This window comes from Nanorana parkeri, unplaced genomic scaffold (genome assembly GCF_000935625.1).
Source record: "Nanorana parkeri isolate BGI_ZX_2015 unplaced genomic scaffold, ASM93562v1 scaffold619, whole genome shotgun sequence".
NCBI lineage: Eukaryota > Metazoa > Chordata > Amphibia > Anura > Dicroglossidae > Nanorana > Nanorana parkeri.
This window is the reverse complement of record NW_017306887.1, coordinates 641,987-664,826: the sequence shown is the minus strand read 5'-3', so window position 1 is coordinate 664,826 and position 22,840 is coordinate 641,987. Positions and strand designations below refer to the sequence as shown.

The 22,840-nt window shown below is 41.8% G+C and overlaps 1 protein-coding gene and 1 long non-coding RNA gene across 2 annotated transcripts in view; both read right to left on the bottom strand.

Moving 5' to 3' along the window:
* The window catches only part of DCC (DCC netrin 1 receptor), a 410,882-nt gene that overhangs the window by 116,632 nt on the left and 271,410 nt on the right, over positions 1-22,840 (bottom strand). The gene's annotated exons all lie outside the window — the stretch shown is intronic.
* On the bottom strand, positions 1,017-19,980 carry LOC108792240. Its single transcript, XR_001941551.1, has 3 exons — positions 19,905-19,980; positions 3,466-3,472; positions 1,017-1,027 (listed from the first exon to the last, which is right to left on the bottom strand). It is a non-coding gene; the product is annotated as an uncharacterized LOC108792240 (long non-coding RNA).

The following is a 22,840-nucleotide window of genomic DNA, read 5'->3' as shown; positions in this document are numbered from 1 at the left end:
GGTCTTCTCATTCAAGTACCTGACCTAACAAATGTTCTTTTGCCTAAATGGACACAAATTCCCACAGACAATCCAAAATCCTGGGAAAGAGTGGAGGTTGTTAAGGTGGTGAACAATCTGGGTACAACTGATAGCAAACAAGCGATTCATCATAAATGAAGATATCAACAAAAATTCTACAAACACCATATTGTTCTGCAGTTTGCGATCAATGGAAAAATTTATAAAAAATATGATCAAAATGTAAATGACCTATAAAAAATGATCACTTACTCAATCTGATTTTCCATAATTTCTCCTGAAAAGCACAAATACTGTATATGTTCAATAGAGCAGAAGCATTTGACAAGTTTTTCCCACAGCCGATTACCTTGACAGAGTCTAAATCGATTGACTCATAGAATTGATCTATACATATATATATATATATATAGCCACAAAGGATAGGAGTGGAATGCATAATAATGACCATGATTTTGTAATGAAAGTCCAATAATCTCACATAGGTATTATGGTTCGGGAATCTATAAGCATTTGTATTTCAGTTTTAGGTATATGGCTGACACTCTTGGTGGACTTATTCTGGGGTCTGCAGGGTTATTGACTGAGTTGGATGTTTTTACCTAATGGCATAAGATTAAAAATGAGATTGTATGCTATAGAATATGGCCACAATTATGTCACCAGCTTCTAGTGAACTGCCGTTATTTTTTAATTACAAGTCTAGGCTATATAATTGCTTCCTTAACGGTTGTCACCAGGGCAAGAACAAGAGCAGACAGCTATAATAGCATTGTCAGAAGGTTTTACCTTTAACCACTCTACTAAAAATTTAGTTTTGTCTGTGTCCACATGGGAGAGATTTCTCATCACTTCCTGTCCTGACAGGAAGTTAGGTTAAATACCTGCAACGGGGAGCAGAGAGGAATAAAAACCTACGATTGTAAGCCCTCAGGGGCAGGGCCCTCCTTACCATCTTGTCCTGAATTGTATTGTGATTGTAATGTCTTCCTTATATTGTAAAGCACTGTGCAAACTGTTGGCGCTATATAAATCCTGCATAATAATAATAATAATAATAATAAGAGCGGTCCTAACCTTTCTCCTGTATATCCCAAAAAAAAGGATTTGGCTTGGTTTTAGTTAAATTATGAAAGAATGATAGGTACACTTTAACCATTAATGAAGAGAGAAAAATACTTTATCAAAAAGTCATTAAAAAAACTTGTTTTTTGGAACTCAAAGTCACAGTAATTACTGTTAAAAAAAATATGTTACAGTTTCCACAGCGGGAAATATCATGCCTGCTTTAGCACTTCAGATGTTCTGAGGTCATCGCAGACTTTACAACTTTTCCGTTCTTCATTAGTTCTTGTGAAGTTATCACAACTTCCATGTACCAATAGCAAGCCAAATATAGACAATTAAAGGAATATGTCAACATGAAGACGCAGAATTGATCAAAGTAAAGTTGTTATTGAAAAGGCACCCAGATTCAAATTATTTCGGGCTGTCTCGTTACGGATATCAGCACATTAGCAGCCATGTCAGCCTTAGAAAATGAGGAAAATATGCTCGGGCAATATCTGGGCTTCTAAACACCTCTAGTATTAGAGACAAAAACTGTAGAACCAGCACACGATGATCTTCCAAAGAAATTCAAACTTTATTCCACATGCATCTATACAAAGAACAAGTGTTGATGCCTTTCTGCCTTACTCAGCCTTATTATAGCTGGTTAGTAGTATTAGAGACTATAGAAAAGATGTAAATTAGACTGTAGGTCTTTTGTAAATGGTCAGTCCAACCAACGCTGCTACTTTAGTGTTTGGTAGATGTCGAAGAGTTAAACCACCTGACAGTTCCTTATATCTCTTTTGGGGACTTTATAGGTGAGATCAATGCACTGAGTTTCTGAGTTTTACACATTACTTGTGCCCATTATGAGGACTTCCCACCATCCCTGTTTAATCTGTATTTATTTTATATTATAGAAAATGTAAGGAGCTGGAATACACAAAGAGTGAGCAGGAACACTCTAAACCCCCAATAAGTCAGTATTCAGAAGGAGATATGTTGGATATATTCAAAGCGTATACTATATTGGGAAAAGTTTGCAGACACCTATCACACCTACAATATATGGGCAGCATTATGTGGATACTCTTCCAGATGTTTTTTGTGAAGTGTACAGTAAATGCTTAAAAGAGAATCTTTCTATCTCATATTTCTGTTTAGGGTCACGGTAGGACATATACTAACCTCCTTTCTGTGACCCAAAGCTCACTATATAGGGAGCTACAACTCCCTATATACTGAGAGCCCCGCAGCCGGGACGGATCCTGATAATACTAGCGAAATCCACCCAGCAGGCTGATTGACAGCGGGCTCTGCCTATCTAGGGGCAGAGCCAGCTGTGCCCAACCCCTGACATTCACTGCTCTCATCTGCAGGGAGATGATCGAGAAGTGAGAATACGACTGTATGTGTTTGCCCACTTCCCGATCAATGGACCCGACGTGTGACAGCTTCTTTGTCACAGGTCGGCTCTAACTATGAGGATGAGTGAAAATCTTTCACCTCAAAGCTCTCCTTTAAACATATGAAGACATTTTAGACAATTGGTAAAGACCCTTTTTTGTTCCAGCATGACAATGACTCCAAGCACAAAGCCAGCTCCATGAAGCCATGGTATCATGAGGGTGGTGTGTAGGAACTTGAGTGGTCAGCATAGAGCCCTGAACTGAACTCTACTAAACACTTTTGGGAAGAATTGGAATTAATGCCCATAGACATCCAACAAGCGCATAGATTTGATGGCCATGCATCCACAGACGTTTGGTCATATATCGTATAAGAAGCCAGGAAAAGACAAATTGGTGTGTATTGAGCGCACTCTGATAAATGGATGGGGGGTGGGGTTGTATATTCCAAAAAAGAGAGTGATGATGGCATTCTGCTCTTTGGTAAGCAGGTGACGGTGCCCTGCAGTGGGGACAGGAAAAAACCCATGCCCATATTTAATATCACTTTTGGGATCAGTGACACCTAAACAACACCTTTGCTAACTTACTGAAGCCACCAACAGATGTATGTTGGTATGAAGTCATTTGACTTTCAAAACCTGATTTCAAACTCTACATCTGTCACTCAACAAATGAACGTTTTGGCAGTGTGTCCATTTACAAAACCAATCAAATATTTCATTCCGCTGATTACAAGTAATTCAACTGTATGGATGCCAACAATCTGCTGATTGAATAATTGAAAAATCTCCAGTTATTTTAATTAGTATGAAAAAAAAAGGTTTTTGTTGAGATTTTGTGCGCTTCATTCATAACCGCAAAGGTGTTCACTGAATTTTACAATAAATTCTTTACTTGTATGTAAACCCTAACAATGGAACGTGTTTTGTTGTATCTGTTCAATAAGTGCAAATAATACCCAGTTGATCCTGACAGAAACTTGTCAGCTGATAACATCCTGTGATCTCTGCATATGCTGACAGTTATCAGTTACATTGTTCCCAGCGAGTTCTTAAGGATAAGAAGAGAGGGGGAGAAGCTTGTAGTCATGTCCTAGAGTTGCAATGCTGCTGCTCCATAGATAATGTATGGTGAGTGAGCATAGGATAGTAAGTGAGTTCCTGGCAGGATCAATGGTAAAAATAAAAAAAAAAGCCTAATAAAACTCCCAAAAAAACAAAAACAAACTAGGGATGAGTATGCTGCAATATATTATAAATATTCTTTAAACTTCGGGTACCTAGATAAATACACATGTGAAGCCACACTAGAGACTGCACCAAGACACCTCTGCAAGATGCGGTTTCCAATTCTATACTATCTGAGCTCCCAACTTGGCACACTTTTGTGTCCTGCAGTTATATAGGGGTCAGCGCAGTGGCGTCACAAGGGGGGTGCAAGGGTTGTGTCCCACACCAGATGACACCATCAGAGGGGGTGCCACCAAAATGACTGCATTATTATGGTGTCACCCCTCTGAAAAGTCAGGCACCTGCTCATGGATCGAGAGCCCAACAGCTGCATGAGAGAGGAGGGGACCCGGCGGCATTCCCTAATCCCACCAGATGAATGTCCCCTTCTTTTTTTGCCGGCATGCATCACCAAGATGGCCACCGGCAGTGAAGTGCATCTGATGCCATTAAGCATGTGCATAATGGCGTTATGTGTAACATAATGATGTGTGCGCTGGGTTACACCCAGCCTGGTGAGATCCCTGTATCAGCGGGAGGAACCATCAAAATCAACAGCACTCCTGAAAAAACTAATTTTGAAGAGATTTCAGTCTGCATTTTCCCTTCATTAAAGCAGCATTTGGCATAATGGGCATGGGATACATAACCATTTACTATATTTTCTGCATGGGCATTAGTTATTCAGTTTCATTGTTGTCTACAGAGTCCCCTTTATAGGTACAATAACATTCTAGAATCCAAGACTCGCTTAAGGCAGCTGAAGACCTCCAGTGTGTGTGTGCACCAAATCCAACAAAGCAAAGTTGGCAGCCTCTTGGTGTCCTACCCTTGTACCTAAATGCTCTAGCCTTGTACTGAACACCACAGTGGCATTTAGCATCATGGTCGGTGAGAGAGGTAACTAGTTACTATATTAGTTGCATTGACAGCGGTTATTCAAAGTTTTGTTGTTTGCTACAGAGTGCCTTTAAAGATGCAACAACACTTCAGAAGACTAGACTTATGGCATCTGAAGACCTCCAGTGTGCATCTGCACCAAATCCAGCAAATAAAAGATGGTGGCCTCTTGGTGCCTTAGCCTTGTTCCCAAATGTTCAAGCCTTGTACTGAACACCACAGTGGCATTTGGCATCATGGGTAGTGGTAGAGGAAACAATATTCCATATGTTGGGCATGAGCAAATGCCATTAAAAATGTCATGATTTGCTCCTTTAAAGGTACAACACTTTAGCAGCCAAGACTCCCTCAAGCCATCTGAAGACCTCCAGTGTGCGTCTACACCAAATCCAGCAAGGCAAAGATGATGGCCGCTCTGTGTTTTGGCTTTGAGCCAAAATGCTCTAGCCTTGTACTGAACATCATACCTAGAGGGCATACAGTATTTCATTCCACAATCAGGGAGCTTATACAGAAAGATGCCTTAGGGACGGAGGATTAAGGGATTCTGAAGCAGAAATCTGATGCTGATATGATAATTAGCACAGTAAGAATGGAACGGAAAGCTATAATTCTTAATAATTTAAAGGATTCCCATTTGAAGAAATGGTCATTTTCTTTGCTTTGTTAAACAGCCTTCATCATCATCCAATCCTCTCACATTTCTGTAACGCAGCTAATCTCTCCTGCACAGTAGGACAGTAATTCACAATATATATTTTCATCTGCAGGACAGAACAGACACAAATCTGGCTGCACCTATCTCTTAATTAAATAGGCATGTTTACAGAATGAGAAAGGTTTATTCATCGCCGCACACGGACATACGTATAATGACCCGATAGTCTCTGTGCAATTATTTTACCAGTAATGCCAGTGCTTTACATTTTTTTAATGCTTGCAGTGATGGTGGGGATGTTACATTATTGCTAGTCAAAGGTTGAGAACAATTCTCATATAACCAAAAAGTAAATAGTTCGGGCCCATTTAGGTTAATGAGTTGCTGTAACAGGCAGTATGATGTGTTTTACTGTAAAGAACAAAACATAGTATGGTGCATGGTGTTCCCCTTTTAATTTTTAATGGCACCCCAATGCACCTAGACAGCCCAATGCATATGGGGGCTGTTGTGCTTTGAATTGTTGAAAAATTATGCATGCTCCTTAAAATATGCATTTGACATGAAAGAGCTGCCTTAATGCAACATACACTGACAAACAAAGTACCACATTTTAATGTGCATTCGGTAATGTACTGAAATGTCCTATTATTTTAGCGCACTGCAATGCATCTGTATGCTGTGGTGCTTTGAATTGTCCTTAAGGCTAGGTTCATACTTGGCGATTTATCGCACGGCTTGGGTCGCGTGATATCGCACAAAACACATATTCACATTGAAGTCAATGGAGTCGGTTCACACCTTTGTGGTTTGTTGCGCGGACTAAATCACCTGCCGCGCAAAAAGGTGAGGGAGCGATTTTCGGGCAGTTGTCACGCGGTTTGTGTCTCATAGACCTCTCTATGCATTGAAAACCGCGCGAGAACCGCATCGTTTTCAATGAACAGTCGCATGAACACAAATGCAAGACAATCGCGCGAAAACAGCTCATCGTCTAAATCACCTAGGTGTGAACCTAGCCCTACAGGAGAACTATGGGGTAAGTGTTTTTCCCCATAGTTCTTCTCAGGGTCAGGGGAGGACATATACTAGGTGGATGGTGCTTACATTCTGGTAGCTTTGTTTAGTCTCAAGTTAGCGAAGTTGATGGCCATAGTATCAAGGTGACAGCATGATGGAGGAGGTGCCCAGAAGAGATTTATGATTAGCTTAGAAAGGTTAAAGTCAGAGTTGCTAACAAACATAATAGAAGCCTTCTGGTGGGTGCCCTTAAGCATAAAGCCCTGCGTAAAGGCAGACACCAAAAGGCTTCTATTTTGTTTGTTAGCCACTCTGATTGGTGCTTATATTCTGGGGGCTGTGTTTAATCCCACGTTAGGGAAGCATAGTGTCAAGGTGAAACCATGATCGAGGAGGTGCCCAGAAGAGAGCTTTTACTGGCTTAGAAAGATCAAAGTCATGGTGGCTAACAAACATAATAGAAGCCTTTTGGTGTCTGTCCTATGCATCCTGGAAAGGCAGGACTTTTTGATTTAAAATCTACAAATAGCTGATAGGGTTACATTAAATATATTTAGAGCTGGCCCTATTCGCACAAATCCAAGTCTAAGCAAAGCATTACAAACAGTAACTTGACTTACTTAGATCATGTACAGTGTTTTCCTTCAAATTTCTACAATTTTCTCCCATTTGCTCTTGAAATGTGAAGCATAAAGCACTTAGCAATCACATCGTAGAACTGTTGTAACCAGACAATAAAAAATTAAACGAAAGGCTTCTAAACAAGCGCACAAAACTCTACTAATTTGTCTAAAATGAACAGCTATTGTGCATTATGTTTGCTCGGTGTTCACAGCCCACAATTCAGAATGAATAAACCTTGTCCCTGTACATGTAGGGGCTCGGTTATAAAAATTCAGCCCGGCTATGTTTGCACGGCACTAGCTCCCCTAGATTGTACTGATTAGTATAGAGCCATCTAGGGGGGCTATTGCCATGTCAATGGCATCCACTTGGCTATATGGCAGGCAGAACTTTTATAAATTAACCCCATAGTGTTCACTGTATAGACATCTGATTAGACAATTGGTCAATGCCGATCAATGGAGTTCAAAGTACTGTATATGTATAGTCATAATATTTCGTTTTCATTTTAAATAGAGTAAAGAAAGGGTTTAGAACCCCTGTCAATGTTTTTTTTGTGCTTTTTCATGTCCCATTGGGGAGATTTCCCTTGACTTCGTCTGGAGATTGACAATAAAATATCTCCAAAGTGAGGTGAAATCCCATTTCAGAATGTTATCCCCATAAAGAGTGCTCTTGTTATCAGTTTTACCCTCACCTTCAGTTCCGGTGACAAAAATAAAAGTTTAGTTTTTTTTTGGATTTGTATATTTTTGGATGTGAAAGCTTTTGCTTTTTCTTGTCCCATTGGGGAGATTTCCCTTGACTTCGTCTGGAGATCGAAATGAAAATATCTCCAGAGTGAGGTGAAATCCCATTTCAGAACGTTGTCACCATAACAAGTACCCTTGTTAGCAGTTTCACCCTCACCTTCAGTTCCGGTGACAAAAACAAAAGTTTAGGTTTTTTGGATTTGTATATTTTTGGATGTGAAAGCTTTTGCTTTTTCTTGTCCCATTGGGGAGATTTCCCTTGACTTCGTCTGGAGATCGAAATGAACATATCTCCAAAGTGAGGTGAAATCCCATTTCAGAATGTTATCCCCATAAAAAGTGCTCTTGTTATCAGTTTTACCCTCACCTTCAGTTCCAGTGACAAAAATAAAAGTGTTTTTGGATGGGACATTTTGGATAATGGTCACCAGGACAATTAGAGATGGTGAATCTACACAGTGCTGGTGTAGGAAGTAATATAGCTGGACATGGGTTCTTATCTTTTTCTGCTATATTCAAGAAAAATAAAGTTTGGGCCATATATACACTTTACAGAGGATCTCCAAGAGGTAAAGAATTCCCATTTATTCACAGAAGGGAGCTGTTCGGTGTGTATAGCCCTTAGCTCATTAACTTCTATGGGAGTTCCAAGGGATGTGTCTGATGGTGAAAACAGTGGACATGCCTGTGTAACGTGCTTTGAAACGGCCACTTCTATTCTCCATTGGAAGCCTGTTTAACGGGTGTCAGGAGCACAACTGGGAAACAGGGACAGAGCTTTGTCACACTATAATAGAAAGCGCCTCATCAAGGACCTTTATGGCAGAATAGCAAGATATTATTTTATTGAAAGCTGCAGATTTAAAAATATTGACAAAAAACGGTTAACCTTTACCTTTAAATAGTACATTTGCTCCTACATCTAAGTACATCAGACCTAAAGAAGAGGCCGTTGCAGAATAGGGAGCAACATAGGGATTTGTGTCTAAGACGGGGACATTATTTTGCAAAATGCAAGTTTCATACTTGCCTCGTGTAACACCTAGTTATCTGTTATTACCAAAAGATCCGAACAAGCTATAAAAAAAACAGCCAGATAACAAATATCTTCGGCTTGGTGACAGATAGTGTGACATTAAACAGATTCGCTGCCTGAATTGGAATAAATGTCAGTAAATGGCTGATGATTATGAGCCACTCTCAATCCAATATACTGCAAGCTCTAAAGCAGAAGAAGCTCGCAGTTAGCCTTCATACAGCGTGTCAGCGGGATGCTGCGGCCTAGATGTGATGTGTGGCCGTGTACAAAGTCTAATAGAAACTACTTACACTAAATCAACTACTGTGCTGGGTGACAGCTTAGCTTCGCACTAAAAAGCTATCAAGTTTTATAAGAGTAACAACATTGTTATGGCACGATACAAGACGAGCAATGCTAGGAAATGACTTAAGCAGCACCAGCAGCATTATAGGAACCCATATGCTGCAAAGATGGGCCGGGAAGTAGTGTAGTTGCTGTCATTGTTTTCTTTTTAACTTTTAAAGTAGAACGATGGCCATTAGAAAAATGATATGCTGCAGCACTTAATTATAAATCCATCTGCAATTCAAGTGTTCTTGTCCCTCAAGTACTTGCTCATCCTGCAGTGAAGTCCACCTACACCTGCACTGACCCAACCCACGCTCCCCCTCCACATATGCATACTTACCTTTGGGCATGGTTCCACTGTTTGTTTATTTCCACCCCCGTAAGTCTAAATTGTCCTATCCTTGCCTACCCAGTTATGTCCCAAATGCTTCTACTGGGGTTATGTCCAGAGACTGAAGATGCTTGAAGACAGTCCCATAGAAATCTATGGGGTTATAATGCAGAGACGTGGCCAGGACAGTGTAGACTTGCAGCAATGGATGTGAATAGGCAATCTAAGTGATTGAGATCAACACAAGTATGCATCTGTGGAGGAGGAAGGTGGGTTGGGTTAAATCAGGGGCTAAAATAAGTCAGGTGGTTAAAGTTAAGTGCACTTTGTTAAAAGTAAACATTTTTGCTCAGTACAAATGCTTTCTGCACTCTCCCTCCAGTGCTCTGTGATGACAGAGCAGAGTAACAGCCAAACCCCTTGGCACAAGCTTTCTCCTTGCAGAGAAGGAAAGGAAGGGGGGAGTCTGACCAGCTCCGCTAAGTTACTGCATGCACTGACTATAACTCTGGTGCCTATTGAACAGTCATATTTAGACTCCCTACACTGCACACAAATTAGACATGTGCGCGACAATTTTTTAAATTTTCGGACGAAACAAATGAAAACGAAAAGCATTTTTATTCGTTTCATCAAAGGAAACAAATGTTTATGTTGTTTCGGACTCGGAGGCTATGCTCATGCACGCGGCCATCTTGGAGTTTATCTTGGTATACACCAAGATGGCGGCGCCCGCATGTTCGAGCGCCACCATCTTGTTGTATACCAAGATAGACTCCAAAATGGCGGTGTGCATGCTCATAACGTGCCGGCGGCCGATATGGCCACCGCACGTTCAGCGCGTGATGTCACCATCATGTGATGTCATACGCTCTGCCTCTAAGATGGTGGCGTGCATGCACAGAACACGCCGGCGGCCAATATGGACGCCACGTGTTCTGAAAACGAATTTATGTATGCCTGAATATAGTTATCCTATATATGGGCATATATTATAAATTCGTTATTTTGAATTCGGACGAACCGCCAAATCAACTGAATTTCGTTGATTTGCAGGTTCGTTTGAATCCGAATGCGCATGTCTAGTAGAAATAAAACTATGAAAATAGAGCTTGTTAGTACGTCTATCTTACTACTCATCCATAGAAGTATCCATAAGGTTTTAGTGTCTTTTAGACAGACAATAATAACTCCCCTGCCATTCAATGGGGGGAATTTATCAAATTGGGCGCAATTAACCATGGCATCCAATCAGTTTCTCTCTCCAGTTTGTTCAGTTAAAGCTTTGAAAATGAAAGAGAGAAGCTGATTGGGTGCCAACTGGATGGACAACTGCTACAGACTCTGTCTGATCCAGTTTTGATAACTTCACCCCAATGTATCCCCACTTCTTGTAGCAACATACATCCCCTTTTGTATGACCATTTCACAATAGCATTGCCATAGCAATATGGCAGCTGCCATCGTTGACTTGATTTTGCAAATTTCCTTCACTGTATGGTGAGTCGTTGACCTTACAAAAAGTATTTGCACAATAGGTGTCCTAGCACTTCACATTGAACAAATCAAATCTGCTCCTAAACAAAAGCCTCCGTTCCATACATTTGACAATATACTTTGAAGCTGCATGAGCCTTTGCTATGTGCAGTCCTGCAGTGACCTATTGCATTGGCTCTCATATCTGGCCTTTCAATGTAGTATCCTCCATAGAGAGTATTGGGGTAGCTTCCAGGTAAGATTGTTCTCAGTTGAGTTAACGCTTTTTTATGTTGCAGTCTTGGTACTCCCAATGGTCACGGTAGGACTGCATGTTACAGAGTACCCTTGATGCCACTTTCCAGCTTCCACATATCATTTAATATCATAGAAAGTAAGACCTCGGCAAGCTGGGCATGGAGGTGAACAAGCTGAGGTTCTTAACCTCAGTAGAGAAAAGTCAGGTCGCTGACTTGGCTCTGCTGTCTGGTAGGGCTGCTTAGACATCAAGACCTGCTGACCAGATTTACAAATCTCTTGGCAGCCAAAGCGGTTCACAGATAAGTATTTGAACTGCCTATTTAGCTGTTGTCTTGGAGTTTTAGCTTTAAAGATAGACTTCTGCAGCACTTACCAGCTTGACATGAGAAGTGCAGAAGACCTGTCACAGAGTTGGCATCTGAGGCTATAATCGTCTGTCGGGAGTGTATAACATTTGTTGGCATGATGCAGCGCTTGCTTTTAACCAAGCATAAAATCCCTTTAATGCGACAGTGTGCACCATAAAGCAGTGAAAGGGTAGTTTGTGATCCTTTATTGTTTACACTACACAAAGCCTGAACTGATTAGCTGGCAGGTAGCATGCATGGCATTTGCAGGAAGGTTGATTTAGCAAAATAACCCCATTTTCAACTTCTCTATAAAACATTATCGGCTCGGAATGGCCATACAAAGGCAGATCTTTGTCAGACACAATAAAGAATCAAAATCTGATAATGGCTGAATGGCAAAATAATCACCTGTGTGATTCCGGGAGAGCTTCACTCAAGGCAACAGTAATTATACATATTGTCAAGTTCTATTTGCCATTTCTTTGTTTTGCATGGAAACTACACTGTATATTCTGAATGTACATTTTGAGCTATTGTACTGTATATCTGAAACATTATGCTTTGTCTTTAATGTGCTTTTCTGCCAAGCAGTCCATCTAAATTGCAAACGTATGTTCTTTTGACTGTTATGAGTTTTAATAGGTGTATATATATATATATTGAGAGATATATATCTCTATATACTTATAGAGATATATCTCTCTATATATATATATATATTTCCTGGCTCCCCCCATGTCAGCATACCTCGGGTTAGCTCCGCCCCCAACCCCAATTAGGACCACCTTCACTAGATTATAAATCCCCCCTGCTCCACTCACCCTGCGTTCTTTTTCTGTCCTCGCTCAGGACACTTTAATAGTTTTTTACAGTTAGGTTTTTTATTTTTTTTATTTTTTAGGAATTGTTAGGTTTTTTACTCCCTCCTCCTCTGTGTTTCGCCTACCCGCTTCCGGGTAGTAGATGCTCATTAAACGAGGTAAATACTCTGTTGCAGAATACCCAGGGTGCCAGGGTAAGACCATTGCCCTAAGTGGCTGAGGGTCCGTTTATATGGGCTAGGTAAGTGGACTCCACTTTGTCTTTCCCTTGCTTACCTTCTCTCTGCCGCAATCTGGCTGGACTCTTTTTGTTTCTGTCTCTCTTCTTCTCTCTCCTGCCGCTGTGGCCGTATATCGGCCTTGGTAGTTCACCTCGGAGGCCCGTCCTCATGGTGGGGCGGTTTGGCTTGCACTCCAGCTTGGAGCGCATACGTCCGGTTGCTCTCTGGGCGGAGCTTGTCGGAGCCGTCTTCTTAAGATTCTGCTTTGCCGGCAGACCGTCTGTATGCCTACTGGGAAAATTCACCCTATTGGTCAGCAGGACAGAAAGGCCTTGTATACACTAGTGGCAAAAAGAGGCGGTATAGACAAACGTTTGGTCTCCAACTGCCCACCTAAAACCAATGGGGGAACCTGTTCGAGCAAGACCTGTATTTCGCTTGTCACTGTTAGACTCTGATGGAAGCTCTGCATACCATCTTGTCTTGAATTGTATTGTGATTGTAATGTCTTTCTTATATTGTAAAGTGCTGCACAAACTGTTGGCGCTATATAAATCCTGTATAATAATACAAAGAAAACAGCACTCTTTGATGTTTCCAAGATGAGTTATAAAAGGAACCTGTACAAAATACTATCACTGTCCACTTATATGATCGCAATAAAGCCTCCACCAGCCCCTCCTCCGCTGCAGGGCCCCAGAAAAAGAGTGGCCGTCAAGAGGCTGCAATACCGTCTAAAAGTCCTGCTTAACCTAGCTGCAAATGATCATGGGAACAATGCTAATATTAAGCCATTTCCCATCTCACTGTCCGAGATAAAGAAGAAATTATTCTTAACCCTTGGAGAGGGGCCACCCCCACAATGCAAGGGTTAAAAGAGAACTATGGGGTAACCTGTTTGTCCCATAGTTCTCTTCAGGGTCACGGAAGGACATATACTGTACTAACCTCCTCAAATGACCCAAAGCTCAGTATATAGCTGGCTATAGCTCGCTATATACTAAGAGCACCGCAGCCGGGACTGATCCCGACAATACTGTTGAGATCCACCCAGCCGGCTGATTGACAGCTGGCTCTGCCAATCTAGAGGTAGAGCCAGCTGTGCCCGCCCCCTCCCTCATCCGTTCCTCCAGTCATCGCTGGAGCATCGGAGTGGAGAGGGGGGAATCCCTGCGGGCAGCGGTGACTCTCAGTCACCGCTCTATGCAGGGAGATGATTGGGAAGTGAGTGAGCAATGGTATGTGTTCGCTCACTTCCAGATCAATAGAACCGACGCGTGACAGCTTAAATGTCACATGTCGGTTCTAACCATGAGGATGAGTGAAAATCACTCACCTCATAGTTCTCCTTCAAGTGCTTATTTTCATCTAGAGTGTAAAATAAAAAAGTTATACTCACCTGAACCTTGGAGCCAGCTGGCTACTAGACAGCCTGTCTGTTCTGTACAGCGATGGAATGTCCCTCGTTGCCCTCACGTCCTATAAACATTATATTGGCCATGATGACTTAAGGATATTTAGACCACTGGAGTGGGAGATAAACTGGAAGGAGTGGTCTAAGAGCAAACCGTCTCTTAGACAGTGATGAGCGAAAGACAGGTAACATCGAAACAGGTGTCCCCATTGGTTTTAGGTGGGCGGTTAGATCAGCCACCTCTTTTTACTGCCCTTTTTACCACTAACATAAAACAAGGCTTTTCTGTCCAGCTGACCTATAGGTTGAATTTTCTTGCCTGGAAGAGAAATAAAATGGAGTTGGAGTCCCTATAAACTGAGTTTCAGTCACTTTATTAATATTATGTGATTTGGCCCTGTAACAATCCAGCTCTATTCTACTCTATTTGCAATAGAAGCGAAATGAATTTGAGCAATAAAGCAGCGGCGGTGCGTTTAATGAGATGCCGCTTCCAGTGAGCCAAGTCCCATATCTCTGAATAAGCTCTTTATTCTTCGTCAAGCTGATCAATAATTGATAGTTACTTTTCTTTAGGTGGAAATGGTACTTCATCACTACTGTTTACCTTGCCGGATGAATGGTAATATTTATTATTTTCTTTAAAGTGGCATATTCTCGGACTGGCAATGCCGCTGTACGTCATGTGTTCTGCTGAGTGTCAGTGAACAATTCCAAAAGAAGATGTTATATTTTCCGAAGAAGGAAAAATTAATCCTTAACAAAGTTATATTAATATAAAACAAATGTTTGCTGATTGCCTAATGTTTATCCCCCAGTAGTTTTCTTGTTCTTTACTTGTCTCCCTTTATCTAGTCCTGGATCTCTGTCTTCCATATCTTTCTATGTGGTCACTCTCTCCCTTACTTGTTCCCTGTGTCTTGTATCTTCTAGTTGGCATTCTATACTGTCTCCTTCCTCCCTCTATCCTCAGTGTTTTCTTCCTCTTCTCTGCCTTCTAACTCCTTGTCTAAGTCCTTTGTTTTCTTTTTTCTGTCTCTCTCTTCTATGTGGTCACTCTCTCCCTTACCTATTTACCCATTTTCTGTGTCTTGTGCCTCCTAGTTTGCACCCTCTTTATATTGGCTCTTTCCTCCCTCTATCCTCAGTGTTTTCTTTCTCTTCTCTGCCTTCTAACTCCCTGTCTAAGTCCTTTGTTTTCTTTTTTCTGTCTCTCTCTTCTATGTGGTCACTCTCTCCCTTACCTATTTACCCATTTTCTGTGTCTTGTGCCTCCTAGTTTGCACCCTCTTTATATTGTTTCTTTTCTCCCTCTATCCTCAGTGTTTTCTTTCTCTTCTCTGCCTTCTAACTACCTGTCTAAGTCCTTTATTTCCTTTTTTTTATCTCTCACTTCTATGCCGTCACTCTCTCTCTCTTCTATGTGATCACTCTCTCCCCTACTTGCCTTCCGTGTCTTGTGCCGCCTAGTTTGCAGCCTCTTTATATTGGCTCTTTCCTCCCTCTATCCTCAGTGTTTTCTTTCTCTTTTCAGCCTTCAAACTATTGTGTAAGTTCTTTGTTTCCCTTTTTTTTGCTCTCTCTTTTATAAGGTCACTCTCTCCCTTACCCTACCCGTCTTCTGTGTCTTGTGTCTTCTAGTTTGCATGCTCTCTATAATGTCTCTTTCCTCCCTGTAGCCTCAGTCTCTTCCCTTTCATCTCTCCTGCTGACTACATGTCTGAGTCCTTTATTTCCTTTTTCTCTCTCTCTCTCTCTCCCCCCTATGTGGTCACTCTTTTTCTTATATGTGGTCACTCTTTCCCTTACCCATTTTCTCTGTCTTGTATCTCCTGGTTTGCACTCTCTTTATACTGTCTCTTTCCCCCTCTCTCCTCCATGTTTTCTTTTTCTTCTCTTCCTTCTAACTTCCTGTCTAAGTCCTTTCTTTCCTCTCTCTCTCCCTTCTATGTGGTCACTCTCACCCTTACCCATCTTCTGTTCCTTGCATCTCTTAGATTGCACGTTCTCTATGCTGTCTCTTCCTTCTCACTCTATCTCTTCCCTATCTTCTCTGCCTTCCAACTACGTGCCTGAGTCCTTTATTTCCTTTTTCTATCCCTCTCTACTATGTGGTCACTTTCTCCCTTACCCTTAACCATCTTCTGTGTCCCCTAGTTTGCACTCTCTTTACGCTGTTTCTTTAATCCCACTATCCTTCTCTTCTGTGCCTTCTAACTCTCTAAGTCCTTTGTTTCCTTTTTTCTATCTTCAGTCTCTTCTCTTTCTTCTCTGCCTTCTAACTATGTGTCTGAGTTCTTTATTATCTTTTTCTCTCTTCTATGTGGTAACTCTTTCCCTTACCCGTCTTCTGTGTCTAGTGCCTCCTAGTTTGCACTCTCTCTATACTGACTCCTTCCTCTGTCTACCCTCAGTATCTTCCCTCACTCCTTCTTCTGTCTACCCTCAGTATCTTCCCTCACTCCTTCTTCTTTCTACCCTCAGTATCTTCCCTCACTCCTTCCCTCACTCATTCTTCTGTCTTTCCTCATTAACTTCCCTTACTTGTCTGTCTATGTGGTCACTCATTTATCACCATTTACTATCACCATTTCTTGTGTATTTCCCAAAACGTGTTCACACGCTCAACATGAAGATTCCCGTTATAGTTATTGGTGCCCTTTCAGGCAGAATCACATGTTTTTTGTCCCATATACTTCAATGGGAACCCCAGAAAATGCAGATGCAGAAGGTTTAGCATGATTTTCGCAAGTTTTTGCATCTCAAAATCTCCTAGAGACCTGTGAGCAAAATGGAAGATTCAGTGTCAGAGTTTGTGCTGGCTATGGAGACTTTTGTTTGCCTGCTGAGGGCCCACTAGAACCTTTAAGACCCCAGTGATGGCCATTACAAGAACAGTGGCAAGAGGGAGAAGGCCTGGGTGTGAAGTTTTAAAGTAAAAGTGAAATTACACTCTTGCTAAAACATACTTCTTTCCAAATCAGTCATATACAGAGTATGTCAGTATATCAGTACAGATTCTTACTGGCTTCTGTTCTGTAGACACTGAGCCAGGCTATTACAAAAACTTCCTAAGACTGAAGTAAGAGAGAGCACCAAGTATGAGAATCTCCCTCATATTTAAATCAGTACCCACGTTGTAAATAGAATACTAGTTGGAGATGCAATAAGCCATTCACAGGAGGAAAAAATGAGATCTCTCTGGTGTTCTGTACAGAAACAGTTGACATGGTTGCAAGAAAGCAACCTTTAGTTTGTTTTTTGTTTTTTTGGGGTTGAGGTCTTAGAAAAAACTGCAGATGTAGACATAAAGTAAAAGGTAACTTTTTAAGATATCCAATAACAAATTGACCTGTTTAGCCATTACATACCCCGTTTTGGCAAATCTATTAGCCAAGACGGAGTTCTTCTTTAAGAAACGAGTGCCTCCATTACTGTTAATGTCACCAACCACTAGAGAGCATTGGCGGCACGATCCTCCTGTTACAGCATGGGCAGAGAAGGGCTAATAAGCAATAAAGCTTTCACGAGGTTCCGGAGTATCTTGCAGTGTGTCACGGATTTGGGCAGGTTCTCGTACTCCATTTACGGTGATATGTTTGACATCTTGACACATGAAGCAATCTCCTTAATTTGATGAGACGTCCTTTATTTAACAAATACATTATTTAGATGCTCCGTCCTCGCTGATGTATCGTTTAGCAGAAAATATTGAGATGTGTTCCGGAATGCTTGAATATCAAATTAAGTTTGAGGAGAAACATAACCAGCCAACGGTTGTAGGGGCAGCCAATCAGGACTGACCGCCAAGTTCAGGAAAAGATGGCAAAGACAGACCACTTTTGAGTGCTGACATCCTACTGGAAAAGGTTTCTTTTCAGCTTGTGACTGTCGCAGTTATAGGTTATAGCATATTATAGATCCAGTAGACTTAGTGGTGTGTGTAACAACAGATTACTTAGCATTTAGTGAATGTCCCTGATAATACAAAGCTTTCCGGTTGGTGACAAGGGATTCAATAATATATCACAAAGTTACTGAATTACTGACCATACTACGCTGAGCTATGGTGTCCAATAAGAAGGTGGGAGCTAACGATGATCAGGAAGAAGCTGCAGAGGTGACCAAAAACATTAAAGGCATACAGTAGTTCTCCTTTTGTAAAAGTGTAATACATAATTAATACAATAAAAAAGTGTCTTTATTAAAATATTAAATTGAATCCTGCAGAAACTTGCAACTACTAATCACAGGTCACAGATTCAGTGCACAGACTTGCAACCACAAATCACAGGTCACAGATGCAGTGCACAGACTCTCGCATTGTTTACCCCCCAACTGGAGGTCCATATGGAGATATGGACCTTATGTTATGAGGGTGGAAGAAGAAAACAATGGTCCTTCTGCTATGGTGACATATTCTGTGATTCCCTCTGCCGTGGTGACAAATGGGAATTAGTCTTCCCATTTACAGATCCCTGTGAATGGATGACGTGGCTGAGCGGCACAAAATTCAAACTACTGGACCTTTCAAGGAGGGGCACCCTGTGAGTCAGGTAGGTGGTTTGTGGTTGCAACCATGTTTCATGGTATACCCTAAATATGGGTTTAACATGAACCATAACCCAAAAATTGGACTATGCCTTTATGCAGACAAAACAAGTCAACAAATTGGCCTTATTGGAATTTTTTTCAACCAGGGTGTCACAGCACCATGGTGTGCATTCTGGCTTTATCAGAGGTTTCTTCAAATGTTTGCATTTTCATGGTGGAGACGAGCCAGCCACCAGAACCATGGAAAAACATAATGCTAATCCAGAGCAGGCTGTATCCAGGACCTTTCCCAACATTCAGAAGAGGATAAAAGTCCACCTCTGTCCAGACCTGCTCCACATGCTGCCCTCTTCCATGCTACTACAGCCAGCTTGTGGTGAACATTATAAGGGAGGACTCTGATCGTAAGGGGGTTGCTGATAGGAAGGGGGGCTTCTGATGTAAAAGGGGTACTTGAATGTGAAAGGGGGAGTGGCTCTGACGTAAAGTAGGGACTCTGATGTGGAGGGGGGCTCTTGATGGGAAGGGGGTACTCTGATGTAAAAGGGGAGACTCTGATCTGAAGGGGGGCTCCTGATAGAAAAGGGAGGTTGGGTTTCTGATGTGAAAGGGGGACCTCGGTCTTCTGTGAAGGAGGGACTCTGACATAGAGGGGGGCTCTTAATGGGAAGGGGGTACTCTGATTTAAAAGGGGGGACTCTGATCTGAAGGGCGGCTCCTGATAGGAAAGGGAGGTTTGGTTTTCTGATGTGAAAGGGGGACCTTGTTCTTCTTTTGTTCTTTTAGCATGTCTCTCCTTCAAATTCATAGCAGACTCCATCTAGGATAAGGGTTGTGATATACTGTAGATTTTGGTGGAACCACACAATACTTTTTACGTTTTTACACCACATTTTTTACATTTGGACCACAGTGTCTCAAGATTTAGCATAATTTTTAAAGGGTGCCATGACAGATAGAAGGTTGAGAAACACTGGAATGGAGGCTTTGACTGACATGTTGAGTCCAGAGACAGTATTTCTGTAGACACACAAACTGGGTGCAGATAGTTAGCTATAGCACAACTGCCTCTGAATGCAGCCAAATGTGAGCCCCATATCAGCCCCATATTGCCTGTCTGAATGAGGCTCAACTCATGTAATACAACCACAGGCAACATATAGGTCTTCCCTTTCTCTACCAGATTACACCCAAATATTTTCTAAAAAAGCAATGCTACTAAAGTTCAGTGTTACCAGGTGTATAACATACACTATATTACCAAAAGTATTGGGACACCCCTCCAAATAATTGGATTCAGGTGTTCCTTGAAATTTCCTTGCTACTAACTATTCCGCGGTCAACTGTTAGTGGTATTATAACAAAGTGGAAGCAACTGGGAACAACAGCAACTCAGCCACGAAGTGGTAGGCCTCGTAAAATTACACAGCGGGGTCACCACATGCTGAAGTGCTCAGAAGTCGCCAACTCTCTGCAGAGTCAATAGCTACAGACCTCCAAACTTTGTGTGGCCTTCAGATTGGCACAACAACAGTGCGTAGAGAGCTTCATGGAATGGGTTTCCATGGCCGAGCAGCTGCATCCAAGCCTTACATCACCAAGTGCAATGCAAAGCGCCGGATGCAGTGGTATAAAGCACGCCGTTACTGAACTCTAGAGAAGTGGAGACGTCTTCTCTGGAGTGACCAATCACGCTTCTCTGTCTGGCAATCCAAAAGACATGTCTGGGTTTGGCAGGTGCCAGGAGAACGGTACTTGCCTGACTGCATTGTGCCAAGTGTAAAGTTTGGTGGAGGGGGGATTATCGTGTGAGGTTGTTTGTCAAGGGGAGGTAACTCTAAGGCATCAGCATACCAAGACATTGTGGACAATTTCATGCTTCCAACATTGTGGGAACAGTTTGGGGATGACCCCTTCCTGTTCCAAAATGACTGCACACCAGTGCACAAAGCAAGGTCCATAAAGACATGGATGAGCGAGTTTGGGGTGGAGGAACTTGACTGGCCTGCACAGTCCTGACCTCAACCTGATAGAACACCATTGGGATGAATTAGAGCGGTGAGACTGCAAGCCCAACCTTTTCGTCAGTACCTGACCTCACAAATGCGCTTCTGGAAGAATGGTCAAACATTCCCATAGACACACTCCTAAACCTTGTGGACACCTTCCCAGAAGAGTTGAAGCTGTTAAAGCTGCAAAGGGCAGGCCAACTCAATATTGAACCCTACGGACTAAGACTGGGATGCCATTAGAGTTCATGTGCGTGTAAAGGCCGGCGTCCCAATACTTTTGGTTATATAGTGTATCTCCAAGCTATTGAATACTGGTTCCATTGGGAGGGACAGAGCCTGTGACGGAACGGGTTAAGATTCTATAGCACTTTTAAATGTCAGATCCTCTTTTTTTTACACGGCCATTAAAAACTCCCAACACAGACATGCAAACTAATAAAGAGCGATCGGTTTAATGAATTCAGACAAAAGCATTAAAATGTAAATTTGGTGGAAGCTCAGGTAACCCGGGTGCTGTTTTTGATATGCCAAGATTTTTGAAACTTTGTTTTATTGATTTTGCTATAACTTTGATGTTAAAATTGGATTGCTGTGATTTTCGCAGAGCCTTAGAAACGGCTGCCTTAGGCTCATTAAAGCAAATACCCCAAAAAATCATTCCGTAACAAAACAAAACAATGGCACTTAATATGACTCTCGTTGCGAGGTAAAACCTTCCTTGGGGACGGTGCACAAATGCGGTTTGGATACCTGTGTTTGACTAGAAATCAAATATTACGTATTTAGTGGGAGCTCGGAGGCGACGCCGAGGCAATAATCTCCGAGAGATATCCTGCACAAGAGAACCATTTAAGCCTCAAAGTACTTTCTCTTTTATGGCTGAAAAACAATTATATCTGTAGTTAGAGCACAAAATGGCAAAGAAATGAAATGTATCCGCTATAGATGTAAACTTTATTAGATCAGACGGATAGAACCTTGGCGCATTATTGAGCGAGCTGATCAGACATCAGCGAGTCAGTGAGAAGTCTGGGATGCAGAGCGGTGGGGCTGCCATTTTGTTTTTGAGAACTCCTTTTGGAAACACTAAAGGATCAGGGGGTGATGGGTCCCAGACAGCATGCAACTGTCCGAAAAAGGAAATATGGTTTTAACAGAGATAGAGATAGGGATTTCTCATAATTCTACACTTCAGTCTTGATAATAATCATGATGAGATGAGGTTTGAACTGGTTCTGGTTCTGGTACTGTAGGGACCGCTGTACCCTCATTATTAATCTTAAATGGGATTCTTTCACTAAAAAAGAAACCACAATGCTCATGGCAGGCACAGGTCATGTGATCATGTGATATAGGCTGTCTAGGCTTTAGGTGACACAAGGCAGCTCGGCATCAGCAAACATTTTATTTGTGGAAAGAACGGCTTAGCTTTTCTTTTACAAGTAATCAGCTCATTCATTGACAGTGACATGTTCCCACCTGACAAATTTGGAATTTTAACAACAAATAGGTAGAAAGTTCCACAACACGGAGATAAATCCGGCCAGATTCAGACTCAGCACATTGAATTCTAGGACATTTGCTCATTTCTACTTGGAGTATAAACACCTCAAAGCACAAACACAAAATGTTTCACTCGGAGTATAGAACGTGGTCGGGGGAATCAGCGGAGGTGATGTAATTTGGTAAGTTGAGAACAATTCTCACATCTCGGCTCCCCCGCTGCTCGGCGGTGGCACAACGGGCTGATATTGCGCAGGAACGGTGGCACAGTTGGCTTCTGGGAAAAAGTAACAGATGGTCTGTAATTGCAGAGGCAATATGTGACGGAGCAGATCCTCAATCCTCTTGTCTCCCTCGGACAAGGCCAGATAATCTGCCAATGCTGTGAGAGCAGCAAAATGAAACAGGATTGATCTGTTCTTATAGCCAGGAAGCACTTAGCGGGGTTCGCCTTTTGCGGCTTCAAGCCTATTACTGTTATAACCAGCTTTGTTTCCCTACAACGCGGGGAAGTGATCAGAACCCTCCACCGGGACTTACAAGGCCATCAGCACATTCTGGCTCCTGAATATTTGTAACTGCAAGGTTCGGGCTAGTGCGTCCATCATCCTGCAAATTCTGCTGTTACACTGTACGTTTATCTCAATGCTTGCCTAAGAAAAGCCGAATAATTATAAAACCCACGGCTCCTTTCCTGTCTAGTAGTTCCATATCTTGTTATTATTATGATCAAATTATTATCATTATTTATTGTTGTTGTTATTATTTATATTATTGGGATTATTACTACTAGTAGTATTATCATTTTTTTTTTTTTACAGAAATATCTTTTATTACATTTTGAACAAAGAACAGGTCG